The 13,634-nt window shown below is 39.6% G+C and overlaps 1 long non-coding RNA gene across 1 annotated transcript in view; it reads left to right on the forward strand.

The window, feature by feature from the left end:
• The first annotated feature begins 790 nt into the window (after positions 1-790).
• Positions 791-13,634, forward strand: part of LOC122794774 — a 286,504-nt gene continuing 273,660 nt past the window's right edge. The window contains exon 1 of the long non-coding RNA XR_006363695.1: positions 791-846. This is a non-coding gene — a long non-coding RNA (uncharacterized LOC122794774). The remainder of the gene's footprint in view (positions 847-13,634) is intronic.

The following is a 13,634-nucleotide window of genomic DNA, read 5'->3' on the forward strand; positions in this document are numbered from 1 at the left end:
TGAATATTGTAGTTAGAAGATGGGAAAGAGTATTTACATAAAACTATGGAGAATTGGAGATGGAGCAATAGGGAAGAGAAAAGAAAAAAAAACAAGGATGTGGTCTCTAAAATTGCAAGTGGCTAAGGACATAACACTGATGTGGGAGTAGGAAGATGTTTATATTAATGAATGGTCTAAATTGCAGTTAGGTGAGTGTGATACCAGTATAGATCAGAGTGCCTACTGGTCTTATTCATGCACTGCTTACTGCAAAGAAGGCCTTAATTCTGCCCCTCAGTCAAGTAGTATGTAAAGTTATTCTCTTAATGCTTTTTTGGAACAGTTCTTGGAACGGACATGGACAGTGCAAATAGGGGTTCTTATGCATGCAGAGCTTGAGTTGCATTTCATTTTTTTCTTTACTTTGTAAACCCATGTGTATACTGGCTAAACACTCTTATTGTCTGTGTTCCAAGCTGGTCTTCTCTTAAAGTAAAGGTCTATTGTCCTTAAGAAAACATGCCTTCATTGTAATTGATGTGCATTGATAGTCTATTTTTCATCTTCCACTTTTCCTTGAGTTTTAGTGAAATTACAGTTTCATTTTGACTGTAGTTAAAAGCATTGCACACATCGTAAATTGCTGTCATTTTGCTTCAGTCACCAAAATGAAAAAAAAGCAAAAATGGGATATTTGTGTTATAGATACCTGTTGTTTGTAAAAGAATACTTTTCCAGAAAAAGGTGATACAATAAAAGCATTGATATTTTAAATACATTTCAGTACAATGTTGTATTTGTCTGATTTAGGTTCATAAAATAAAGTCTACTTATGTTGATGGACTTCTTTCCTGCATGAAGAAGGTAATAGAAATTTACTTTTCAGTCACTTGTTTTTTTAGATGCATGTATCAACGCTATAGTACTGTTTAAGCAAATTTGAAAACACTGTTTTTATTACATAAAATTAGTCAGAAATCTTTACGTTAGATGAGCTTGTACTTAGCAATAAATTAAATAAATTATTGTTATGGCTGTAAACTTTGAGCTGGTCTTCTGCATCAGTGACATAATATCTGTTGGCAATGCCAATGATGGGATTGTAAACAAACCCAGATCATTAGAAGACAGCTGGGTAAAAGACTGAATGCTGCTTGGTGGTCTTGTTTCCTGTAGAAGAGTTGAATGTTATTTAATTTCATTTTGATGCTTGGAAAGGGCTTTATACAAAGCATGTTAAACATCTGCCTCTACTGTCTGAATATAGATGAACATTTTGTTTAAAGTGAGTGCATGTCCCTGTCTTTTCTGCATTACTACAGGTAAGTGCTGCTTTTCTGTAAAATTAGTTTCTGGAGATCCATCCAAAGCTGCAATTGTGAAATGTCCTTTGGGAGCCCATGCTGCCTAGCCATAGTCTTGTGAGAAAGCTAGATCATTAAGATACCAGTTAGCTCTTGTGGGACTTACTGCTTTACATGAAGCAAAAGTGACACGATATACAGCCACAGAAGGTGGAGTGTAAATACACAGCAATAAATAAATAAATACCTTTTATTCTGAGTACTTATCTAAAAAGTGTAAATGTTACTTGAGGATGTTATAGATTCATATTAAGAAGACCTTAGCAGTAATGCCTATATTAAGTTTACATATTATATTTTCGTATACATATTATAAAACTTGGCTCTTGAAGAAGTTTGACTGTTTTCAGTAAATTTTCGGGGCAAAACTATTTTGTAAGATTTATAAATTGTATTTGACTCTTTATTGCAATCCAGGTATTATTAAATTTCACAGTTTTTTGTTTAGTCTCAAGATAAATTACAGACCACTTAGGATTGGTAGACAAATTTATGATATCATGAATACCTGGTAATCCAGGTATTATTAAATTTCACAGTTTTCTGTTTAGTCTCAAGATAAATTACAGACCACATAGGATTGGTAGACAAATTTATCATATCATGAATGCCTACACTAACTGTACACTAAGTGTTCAAGATCTGTATTCAAAAACACCCCTACCACATTTTCTGTGCTTTCTATTCACTCAGAAAGATTACACTAAGTGTTGACATAGTGTACGTATTGTGGTAACCTTTATGAATCCCCCTTGATATTTAATGTTGCAAGTAAATTAGTAGGAAAAATAAAATTAGGAGGAAGAAGGTGGGAGTTATGCTTGTGTTGTCTATTCAGTCAAAATGGTGTACACTTAGTGTAGGTGTTCATGAATCTAGCTTATAGACTAAATGTCAGTTATTTTCAAAATAAGTGAGATGGAGAATTAACTGTTGTTCATTCATGTAGTAATATTACTCTCCCATTAAATGTTCTGACATAACAATCTTTTTATGTTGCTTTATCTATTTTATGCAAATTTGACATTTGTGAAAATGCTTTATGGGGTTAGCACCAGTTTTACAAGAAAATCTCCAAAAACGTTTTTATCTTCCTCCGGAATAGTCTCAAAATGAGAAAAGTACAGCTTTAACTCTTGCACCTTAGGTATCATTAGACTCTATTATAATTTAATTAAAATTGTAGGATGTTTTAATAATTGGGAGCCAACCATCTGCACAGCTTTACTGTTATTCCCGTATCTGAAGCCATGAGAAAGACTTGCATTGACAGTCTGTTTTATAACTATGGAACATTTGATTCAGCTCAGAAAAGATAATATGCAGTTAGAAAAATGACAACTGCAGCCACATAGAATTCTCTCACTCCAAGGAAACTTAGTAGAAAAACAAATCTTTGGGTCCAGAAATTCTCTTTATTTTTCATTGTAATTGGAACATCCAAGAAGCCTACAAACATAAACCATGCCACATGTCTGCATTTTGCTGAAGAAGAAGGAAAAAGTGTTCAAGGTACTTAACTACATTTCTCAAAAAGGAGAAAGAGAGAGAACAGCGGTTGAAGGAAGATCCAGGAAATATTGGAAACCTTAAACAACTTGCCTTTCATTTGTCATTTGCTCTCTGGAATTGCATAAGTTTGTACAGGGACAACAGATGGTTATGCTGCTGAGCTGTGAGCAAAAGACAGCAAATTTATTTGTAGATATATGTAGCTCTAATAAGAAGCCAAATGAGAAAGCGGTGATGTGTAAACTAAATGTGAGTCAAAAAGACAAATATGAAAAATAAAGTGGCAATAGATTATGACAGTAAAAGAGAACATGGTATAAAGAATTATTTTGCAAAGTTGTGTAAAAGGAAAGGCAAGTGAATTTTCATGTTGATCAGAAACATAAAAGTACCTGTTTTGGCACTAATAAAATAAGAGATAATCTAATGAAATAAAAATGTATCAGAAATACTGGTTCAGATTTTTGGCAACAAATGTTATAAATTAATAAATAGAATGCTGAAATAAAACTAAGCACTGGTGCATAGTGCAGTATATTGTCTAAAGGTACCTTTGAAGCATTGGGGTTAAAAAGCTCTAGAAGAAAAACTCTGTGCATCTTGTGTGCATATTCAGGGAACCATTTAAAGTCATTAGATAAATTCTGTTAACATTTGGATATACAAACAAGAAGTCCATGATCCTGATTAATTATGGCACTTAAAAGGGCTACTTTTCCTAATATTACTGGTTCTCTGACTTAAAAGAATTGTAAAACAAATTCAGCATTTGAAAGAAAAGAGAAAGTATTTTCCTGTAAACATTTTCAGTCTCAGAGGCATCTTGAATACTGTATCCTTCGAAACTATGCTAATGTTTTTACATGCTAAGATTTGCAGAGTGAATATCACATACAAATAAATCCTGATTTCCTGTCACTGATGTATGCCCCAGGGAAAGTATTAGTAGCTTTCAGGAGTAGAACTGAGCAGGAAGAGAAGTGAAATAACTGGAAAGTTTAGCTGTTATGAAAAAGTACTTAGAACCCAAGGAATGGGTGAGTACTATGTTGAAGTATAGATCAGAATAAGAAATGCATATATATTGTTCTGTTTGATCTAAATAAAGTGGTTAAAAAGAGGGCATTGTTCATTGTGTACAGCTAAAGAAAGTGTCCCAACAATGCAAAATGCTACATTATTTCCAGGAATAGATGCAAACCAAGGATTTTAGCAGATAAAACAAGCTGCAGAAAGATCCAAATGCATTCAGCTGTTGGAAGATGCAGATTCCTTAGACTTCCATTTGGTATTTCAGCACCACCAGTGGTATTAAAAGGAGCTGTTTCTCAAGTAATTAAAGCATTGGAAGGTGTTGCAAACATAGCCAGTTATCTTTTAGTGTGAACTCTTACATAAGAATAGCATAACAATAGACTGATACAGCTGCTGAATACATTAAGACACTATAATTTCATGCTGAAGAAAAGTAAATGCAAAATAATTGTGAGAGGTCTGAAATACACAAATCACATTCTAGTATCAGAAAGGATGAAGACTGATACAGAAGAAGTCAGACAAATATCAAATCCTGAAGACAGACAAGGATTACAGAGTTTTGTAGAAACAGTGCACTGTATTGCAGAGGATGGTCCTAATATGTCTGAGATAAAAATGCCTTTAAAAAGCCATGATAGCAAGACATAGACTAAGAATGGATCTATGAGCAGGAAATGAGTTTTGGAATACTCAAGTTACAAACACTGTGATGTGAATAAGCCAGGAAGATGCTAGTCAGAATGATATAGGAGCTGTGATATTGGAGGACAAAAACTAGTTGCCTGTACATCAAAAGCATTGGTAGATGAAAAAAACAAAGATGCTCAGAGAGAAAAGAACATCTCAGCAATAGTGTATTGTTTATAGGATCATAGGAAATCATAGGAGATTACTAGGCTAATGGCCATGGGACCCTTACAAGACTAGCCAAGAGTTTATCGCAAAAAAAGAAACCACAGTCAGCACCTGTCACCCCTGTCAGTGAGGGACACAAGTGGAACCCCTGGGACAAATTTGTGGTTTCCCATCCACTCATCAAGGTTGCACTTGAAGAGGGTCAGCGGTGTACTTTGTTTGACATGTATGGGGAGTCTATTCCAGAGATGGGGCAGCCTCTGGGAGACAAACCTGTCTCCCAACAGGTTTTGTTAATGTCACATATTAGATTTAGGCCTTTCGATCGGGTAATGCACGAGGAGTTAGACTTACGGATATTGAGCATCTTTAGTAGAGCAGGGTCTGAGATTGCCTTGTAGGCGAGACACAGATCACCTCTGAGCAATCTGTACAATACTGAATGATAGTGATTTGAGCCTGTCCACATAGGACAGGTGTTGGAAGCCATGATTCTCTTTGTGAGGTATTTTTGGGGTCTTTCCAGTTGGTGCAGGTGTTTGGAGAGGTACATACCAAATGTGGCATTGTAATCAATTATTGGCTTAATGAGGGAGGAGTAGAGAAAGGTAATAACCTCTTTTTTTTCTGGATGCAATCCCTTTACTTATGAGATGAACCAAGTAAAAGGCTTTTCTGACCACTGCTGCCACATGATGGTTGAATGTGAGATAGTTGTCAACTTGTGTACCCAGGGCTCTCACCACAGGTTGTATACTTAGGGGGATGCAATTGATGTGTTAATCAGTTTTTGCTGAATAGTATGATAATACATTTTTTTGTGTTTAACTTAAGGCCATGGCTTTGGCAGCAGTTATTTGTTGCTGTGAGACCCTCTTGTAGTATGTTAACATTATCTGGGAAGTCAGTGACAGCACCCAACTTGCAGTCGTCCAGAAACTTGGTCAGCCACAGGCCTTTTGTCTTTTCCTGGACCTCTGAGAAGTAGATGCCAAACAGTAGGGGTCCAAGGACAGATCCCTGGGGAACACCACTAGTAACAGGTCTGCTGTCGGAGGTGGAGGCACCTGTTTTGACCTTGTGGGTCCTATCAGTGAGCCAGTTGGCCACCCACCTGATGAGATAGGGATTTACACCAAGTTGTATTAGCTTTTTGATGATGCCCGAGGTGGAGGATTGTGTCAAAGGCTTTGGCCAAGTCAAGGTCGGCTGTATGTACTGACTTTCGCTCATCGAGTGCCTTGGTGACAGTCTCATAGGTTCATAGGTGTGTACTAGGCTAATGGCCCTGGTGCCTTTACAAGCCTAGCCCATAGGAATACCCTGGCATTGTGCCACCCGACCTTAGTTCCCAGTGCCTCTGTCGAGTAAACCCACTGGAGTGATCCCTGGGGTGAATTTTCTAATTCCCATTCACTCATCAAGATTCCTCTTGAAGAGGTCCAGTGAGGTGCTCTGCTTGACATGTATGGGAAGTCTGTTCCATAGTATGAGCAGTCTCTGAGTTATGAACCTGTCCCTCCAGCATATTCTGTTGATTGTGGTAATGAGACTGAGATCTCTGGAGCGTGTTGTGCAGAGGGACTGGCATTTCTTCAGATGTAGCATTTCTAACAGAGCTGGGTCAGACATGGCTTTTTAAGTCAAGCAGAGATCGCCTCTAAGTAGGCGATATGAGACAGAGAATAGTTGGAGTTTTCTTAGTCTGTCCATATAGGACAAATGTTTAAGGCCTAGGATCCTCTTTGTGAGGTACTTTTGCGGCCTCTCCAGTTGTTGCAGGTGTTTAGTGATGTACATGCCAAATGGGGCATTGTACTCAATGACTGGCCTGATGAGGGAAGAGTAGAGGGAGACAATGACATATTTCTTCCTGGATGCAAAACCCTTAGTAATGTGATGTGCTACATAGAAGGACTTTCTGACCACAGTGGCAATGTGGTGGTCAGAAGAGAGGTTGCTGTCAACCTATGTTCCCAGATCTCTTATAACACCTTCTGTATTCAGTGGACTACCATGGATGTGGTAATTCATGGGAACCAGGTTTTTCCCAAAGGGGATGATGACATATTTTTTGGCATTGAGAATAAGGCCATGGTTCTGACGCCAGTCATTGGTCTCAGTGTGCCCTTCCTGGATGTCAGCATCACTTGAGGAGTTAATAATAGCTCCCTACTTGCAATCGTCTGCGAACTTTGTCAGCCAGAGTCCCTTCGTGTTGGCCTGGACTTCAGAGAAGTAAATACCAAACAGGAGAGGACCCAGGACCGAACAATGTGGGACTCCACTCATGACTGGTCGGCAGTCTGACTTGGTGTCAGCTACTTTCACACTGTAAGTTCTACCTGTGAGCCAGTTTACAAACCACCTAGTGATATAGGGGTTGATGCCTAGCTTAGTGAGTTTTTCTATGATTCCTGAGTGGGGAATGGTAACAAAGGGTTTGGCCAGATCAAGGTAGGCTGTATGAACCATCTTACCTTCATCCACAGCTTTGGTGACTGACTCAAAGAAGTTGACTGACTCAAAGAAGTTGACCAAGTTGAGCAGGCAGCCAGATTCAACAGGCAAGATCTGCCCTTGACAAATCCAAACTGGGTGGGTCAAGTGCTTGGAGATTGCCTATGTCCTTGTTTATGAGATCCATAATAATATACACCATGGCCTTACATATCAGACTTGTCAAGCTAAGGGTAAGTAGTGCAAAGGGATGACAATGGCAATTCTCCACTCTGCTGGAATGAAGCCTGTACTTAGGCTATGATTGAATAGGGTGCTCAATGGTGAGGCTAGTTCTTGCTGGACATAGAGCAGAATACAGCCTAGGATGCTATCAGGTCCAATGGAAGCTGTGTTCATTGCCTAGGATAGGGCCTTTAACACTTCATCAACGGAGATGTGAAGTGCAGGACAAGTATCAGGAATTTCAAATGGGCCTGTGGGGGGACGGGTGGGTGAAGTTTGTGCTGAACCTATCTGCTAGCAGGTTGGTTAAGCCAACAGGATCAGTCTAAGTGGTACTGTTATGAACTAATTCGGAAAAAAACTGGGCTTTGCCATGGAGGTACCTGACGTACCTGAAAAGGCATTGTGGTTAGCCTTTGTTTCAGAGGCTAGTTTCTATTCATAATTGGCTTTTTTGGCATCATTGATGTCTCCATTCCATATATGCTAATTATTTCTATTGGATTGGGAGAGTGATGTAATCTTTAATAGTAAATATTACTAGCAGATATTGTGCTATGTCTGGTTTTTGGATGACATATTTATTGTTTGGGATGGAGACATCAATGATCTACCCAAATTTATACAATATTTAAATACCTCGACTGACTATTTAAGATTTACATATCAGTGTAGTTCAGAGGGTATCGCATATTTGGATACATATATTTCTCTGACTCCCAATGGCTTTAAATCCAGTATACACAGAAAGGAAACATTTAGTAATTCTTATTTGGAATATAATAGTTGTCATCCTGTAAGGTTAAAGAATAACATTGTTAAAGGACAGTGTATACGTGCAGCTCGTATGACCTCCGAGTATGGGGAGATGCAGGAGTTAAAGTTTATTCGTTCGATGTTTAGAGAAAGGGGATATCCAAATGCAGTTGTGAATGATGCGATAGACTACGTTATTAGTCAGTGGGGTATTAAATATAAACCATTATTAGGAATGTACAATAGGAAACAGGATTTATCCATTACCTACAAGCAAGTCCCCAACTACAATTGGACATGTATTATATCTTTCAATAGTCATAGTGAACAGGTAAAGCAGATTATTAGAACAAATTGAAATATATTAAAGTGTGATGACAAGTTATATTCTATGGTTGGGAATGAACCTAGATTCATTAATAGTGTAGGTAATAACTTAAAGAAGAGATTTGAAAGGAATGTACCTCATCTCAAGGGACGTAAGAATGGTACAAGGAAGTGTGGGCACTGTAAACAGTGTGGAGCTATTTTGGAGGATAAGTTAATAGTAGTACAAAATATCAGCAAGACAGTTTTGTATTTTAGTTATGGTAACTGTCAAACAAAAAATGTTATATACTTTGCATTATGTACAGCATGCCCCATTTTTTATGTTGGACAGACGGGGAGACATTTAAAAGATAAAATATATGATCATATATATGCAATAAGAAAGAAGGATGACAATAATGCATTGTATAGGCATGTAAGGGATAATGTTGGCTGTACTTCCTTCAGATTCGCCTTATTAGAGGTAGTTAATACTACCACTAGAGGTGGTAACATAAAGTTACTGTTGGGGGGAAAAGGAGGTTAGGTGGCAGATTTTATTGAATGCCACTGTACCCCCAGGTATTAATGAATACATTTCGATTAAACCAGTGCTGCAAGCTAGGCTGTAATGAAATAGTTATTTATATATATATATATATATATATATATATATATATATATATATATATATATATTGTTTAATAATGTTTTAATTATTTTATACTATTTTATATTATTTTGTATATATATTTATATTTATATAACATTATTGTCCTTGGTTGTATGTTGGAGCAAATCAATTTTAGGGCAATGTATTTCATACTAAGGAATGCGGATAGAATGTATACAAGTTTTTTATTAAGTTATAAAGTGGATAGTGAAGTGCAATACTTGTATTTTGAAATGTTGAACTGGAACTTTTAATTTGTTGAGGAGATGCGTTCTAAGGATTGGTTGGTTCATCAGTTTGAATATTATTTAAACAATTTGTGATTAATAAATGTGGTTCTGATGAAGTCTAAGTTATATTAGATGAAAGCGCTTAACTGGATGTAATTTTAATAAATTATTTTTTCAGTCGTTGTTTCACTCAACCAGTGTATTCTTGGTGGACTCGTACAGCACTTATTTGTTGTGTATTTGTGGATTCGAGTTCTTTCTGAGTAATTTCTGAATTAAAAACCCGTGTTTGCGCGAGTTTGTTCATTGCACAGCGCTGCTTAGCTAGGGTTAAACTATTCCTGGCGCCATAAAATCTGTTCTTCAGTTTTTCTCTTAGAACTAGCCAGATTCTTAATTTTAGTACTTGAATTTCTTTCTTCGTGCTCAGCACTGGTTCAGAACTTGTCGTAAGCGCTAAATAAGCTACACATTACTGCAGCACTCAACCTTCCTCATTACCTAGTGGAAAACAGTTTTTGTACTTATCTTCCTCATTTGCTTAGAGGAAAATAGCTTCAGTACTTAATTCCCTCACTTGTCTAGGGGAAAATAGTGATTATCCAGGCATGTCCAAGGGACAGCTCCCGGTGTTCTCTCCTGTCTACCTGATGAAACTGGGCATCTTGGGCCAATGTAGCAGTTGCCTTGCGTAGACAGACAACCCTCTCCTCCTACCACCCAACACTACAACCTGTGAGAGATGCATTTAACTAGTGAAACTGGAGGCAAAGCTCTCTCCAACCAAGACTGAACCTGTCAGTCAAGAGGAGAAAGTAAACACTTGCACCACACTACACTCATCACATAGTCCCACTAAACCTACACCACCAAAATCCACACAAAGAAACACAAAAACATTTGCGGAGGCTCTCAATAATAATCTGCCCAAGCAACAGAGACCTCCAGAGCAGAAACGCAAGCAACCTGCACCCCTCAACACAACCCAAATGACACATAGCCTACAGACTCGGTGTGCCACTCAACCACAGCCCATAAGGCAAAACAATGTACCCAACACAATAGTCACAGGTGACTCTATAATCAGGCACACTGATGTCCCATTCACCAGGCAATACAAGGAGAAGGTTACTGTCAGCTGCCTGTCAGGTGCCAGGATCCGCCACATAACCCAGCACTCCAGTCACTCCACAAGTACAAATATGACACTGTCATTATCCATGTTGGTGTGAATGACCTGAGATGTACCTCCCTGGATTACATGAAAAGAGACATGGAAGAGCTCTCTGATCTTGTAGTCCAGGCAGGTATGACCCTAGCCATGAGTAGCATCCTGCCTTCACCCAGAATTATACCACAGTACAAGGACAAAATGATTGACTTCAACAATTGGAAAAGCTTCTGAACTCATTCTAAAGGGATCCAGTATCTGCCTGCCTGGGACGACATGGTTGACAGGCCACAATGCTTTGCCAGAGATGGCCTGCACCTATTGCCCCTTGTATTCTGGATCCTGGCCATGGCTCTTGCCACCCCTATAGTGCCTTTTTTAGGCAAGTTTCAAATGACAAATTCACCACCGTAACAGGTACTGGCAAGCAAAAACTGAGGGTTATGCTACTTGATGCTAGAAGTCTAAACCTCAAAATGCACTCACTCAAGGCACTCCTTAAAATGGAGAACATCGATATCTGTGCAGTGACTGAAACCTGGTTCAAGGCTCCAGAGAGCACCCCTACATTACCAGGCTATAACTCATACCATACCTTTCGGCCATCCAACCTGGACCGGAACACCAAAGGCGGAGGTGTGTCCATATTCATTAAGGATATCCACACCTCCAGGCTAGTTGCCCAACATAATGCATCTGAGATTATCCAAGTGCAACTAATTCTGGGCAAAACTGCAGTCCAAATTGTAGTTTGCTACAGATCCCCCACCATGCCTCAGGATTCCCACTCCTCTTTTCTTGATATACTGGGAAATATTAGGGTTCAATCAAACACCCTAATAATGGGTAATTTCAACTACCCCACCATTAACTGGGAAAACTACTCATGTACCAGCTCCTTCGCGCAACGCTTTGTAGACTCTCTAAACTCCAATGCCCTGGATCAACTTATCCACACCCCCACCAGGGGCAACAATATCCTAGACCTAGTCATTACCAACATGAGTGGCTGGTGTTCCACACCTGAAGTCAACTCTTCATTGGTCAGATCCAGCTATAAGCTAATCACCATAGATATCCACATCTCTCCCCCACCCCCCATTAAGGAAACTGTAAACAATTTCTGCAAAGCCAGCTTCATGCTTCTTAAGACAGAAGTGGTGAACTTCACGACACCCATGCAGATGGAAATTACAGTTATGTCTACTGAATCGTACACAAATGCACTCTATAAGTACTTACATGAGTGCATGGATCATGCTATCCCTAACAGAACAAAGACACTATCCTCCAAAAAAAAGGAAGCCAATCTGGTGGCCCCTGCTATAAACAAACTCTACAACAGAAGGAAAAAACTGTTGCAAAAGAGAGTAAAATCCCATGAGTGGAGGAGCTCCCTGGTTAGCCTCAGTAAGAAGCTGAGATCCCTCATAAAATCCTGCAAAGCTAGCTACGAAAACAAGATTGCCACTGATTCTAAGGATAACCACAAAGCATTCTATAGCTACGTCAAGAATCTCAATGGCAACACCCAGATCTGCTCTGAGTTACAGCACAATGGCATGAAAATTACAGAACCAACTGAAATCGCCAACATCCTGGCTGATAGGTTCAGTGCTAACTTTACCCCCCTCTCACCCCCCTAAAGGGCCCATATCTATACCGGAAGAATGCAGAGCCCCTATAATCACAACTACGCAGGTAAAAACTGCACTCTCTAAAGCCAAGAACACAGCATCCATGGGACCAGACAACATCCCAGGCTGCATTCTACATGAACTTCAGAATGAACTGGCCTGCCACCTAAGCACCATGTTCAGTCATAGCCTCAAATCAGGCTTTATGCCCACTGAATGGTGCACAGCAACAGTTATCCCACTGCACAAAGGGGGTATCACCACGGACCCCTGAAACTATTGCCCTATTAGCCTGATGAGCCTGGTCTGCAAGGCCATGGAACGTATCATCATGGAACTCATAAACAAAGATATTGGTAGCCTCCAAACTCTGTACTCCACCCTGCAAGGCCATGGAACGCATCATTATGGAACTCATAAACAAAGACATTGGTAACCTCCAAACTTTGGACCCCACCCAGTTTGGGTTTGTGAAAGGCAGATCATTCCTCCTGAACCTGATCGACTTCTTTGAAACAGTCACCAAAGCCGTAGATGAGGGTAAGGTGGTTCTCACAGCCTATCTTGACCTCTGCAAGGCTTTCGACACCATCCCCCATTCTGGAATTATAGATAAACTCACTAAACTGGGTGTAAATCCATACATCACAAGATGGGTTGCCAACTGGCTCACTGACAGAACCCACACTGTAAAAGTTGCAGACTCCAAATCTGACTTCAAACCAGTGACAAGTGGAGTACCACAGTGTTCAGTCCTGGGTCCTCTCCTGTTTGGTATCTACTTCTCAGAAGTATGGGCTCACACAGGGGGGCTCTGGCTGATGATGTTCGCAGATGACTGCAAATTAGGTGCCATAGTTGAGTCACTCAAAAAACGAAGCCAGCACCATACAAGCAAATCCAACCTTCTTTATTGTGGCAATACCATATGATTTCATATGGTGTTGGCACAATAAAGAAGGTAGGACTTGCTTGTATGGTGATGGCTTCGTTTTTTGAGTGACATTGAGAATTTTTGGCCTTTGCACCAGCCTTACTTGCGGGGGGTGTTTTTGGATCTGGCTATAGTTGAGTCCCCAAACGACGTGGACATCCTGCAGAAGGGCCTCACTGAGACAGATGCCTGGTGTCAGAGCCATGGCCTCAAGCTCAGTGCCAAAATGTGCATTGTCATCCCCTTTGGTAAAAACTCTGTACCCATGAACTACCACATAGGTGGCATCTACTTAACGCAGAAGGTGTGATAAGAGACCTTGGGACTCAGGTGGACAGTAGTCTCTCCTTTAACAATCACATCACCACAGTAGTCAAGAAATCCTTTTATGTGGCACACCTCATCACGAAAGGGTTCTCATCCAGGAAAAAAGAGGTAATTGTTCCCCTCTACTTGGCTTTCATTAGACCCATTATAGAGTACAGTGC

This window comes from Protopterus annectens, chromosome 2.part1, assembly GCF_019279795.1.
Source record: "Protopterus annectens isolate FY-2018-M chromosome 2.part1, PAN1.0, whole genome shotgun sequence".
NCBI lineage: Eukaryota > Metazoa > Chordata > Ceratodontiformes > Protopteridae > Protopterus > Protopterus annectens.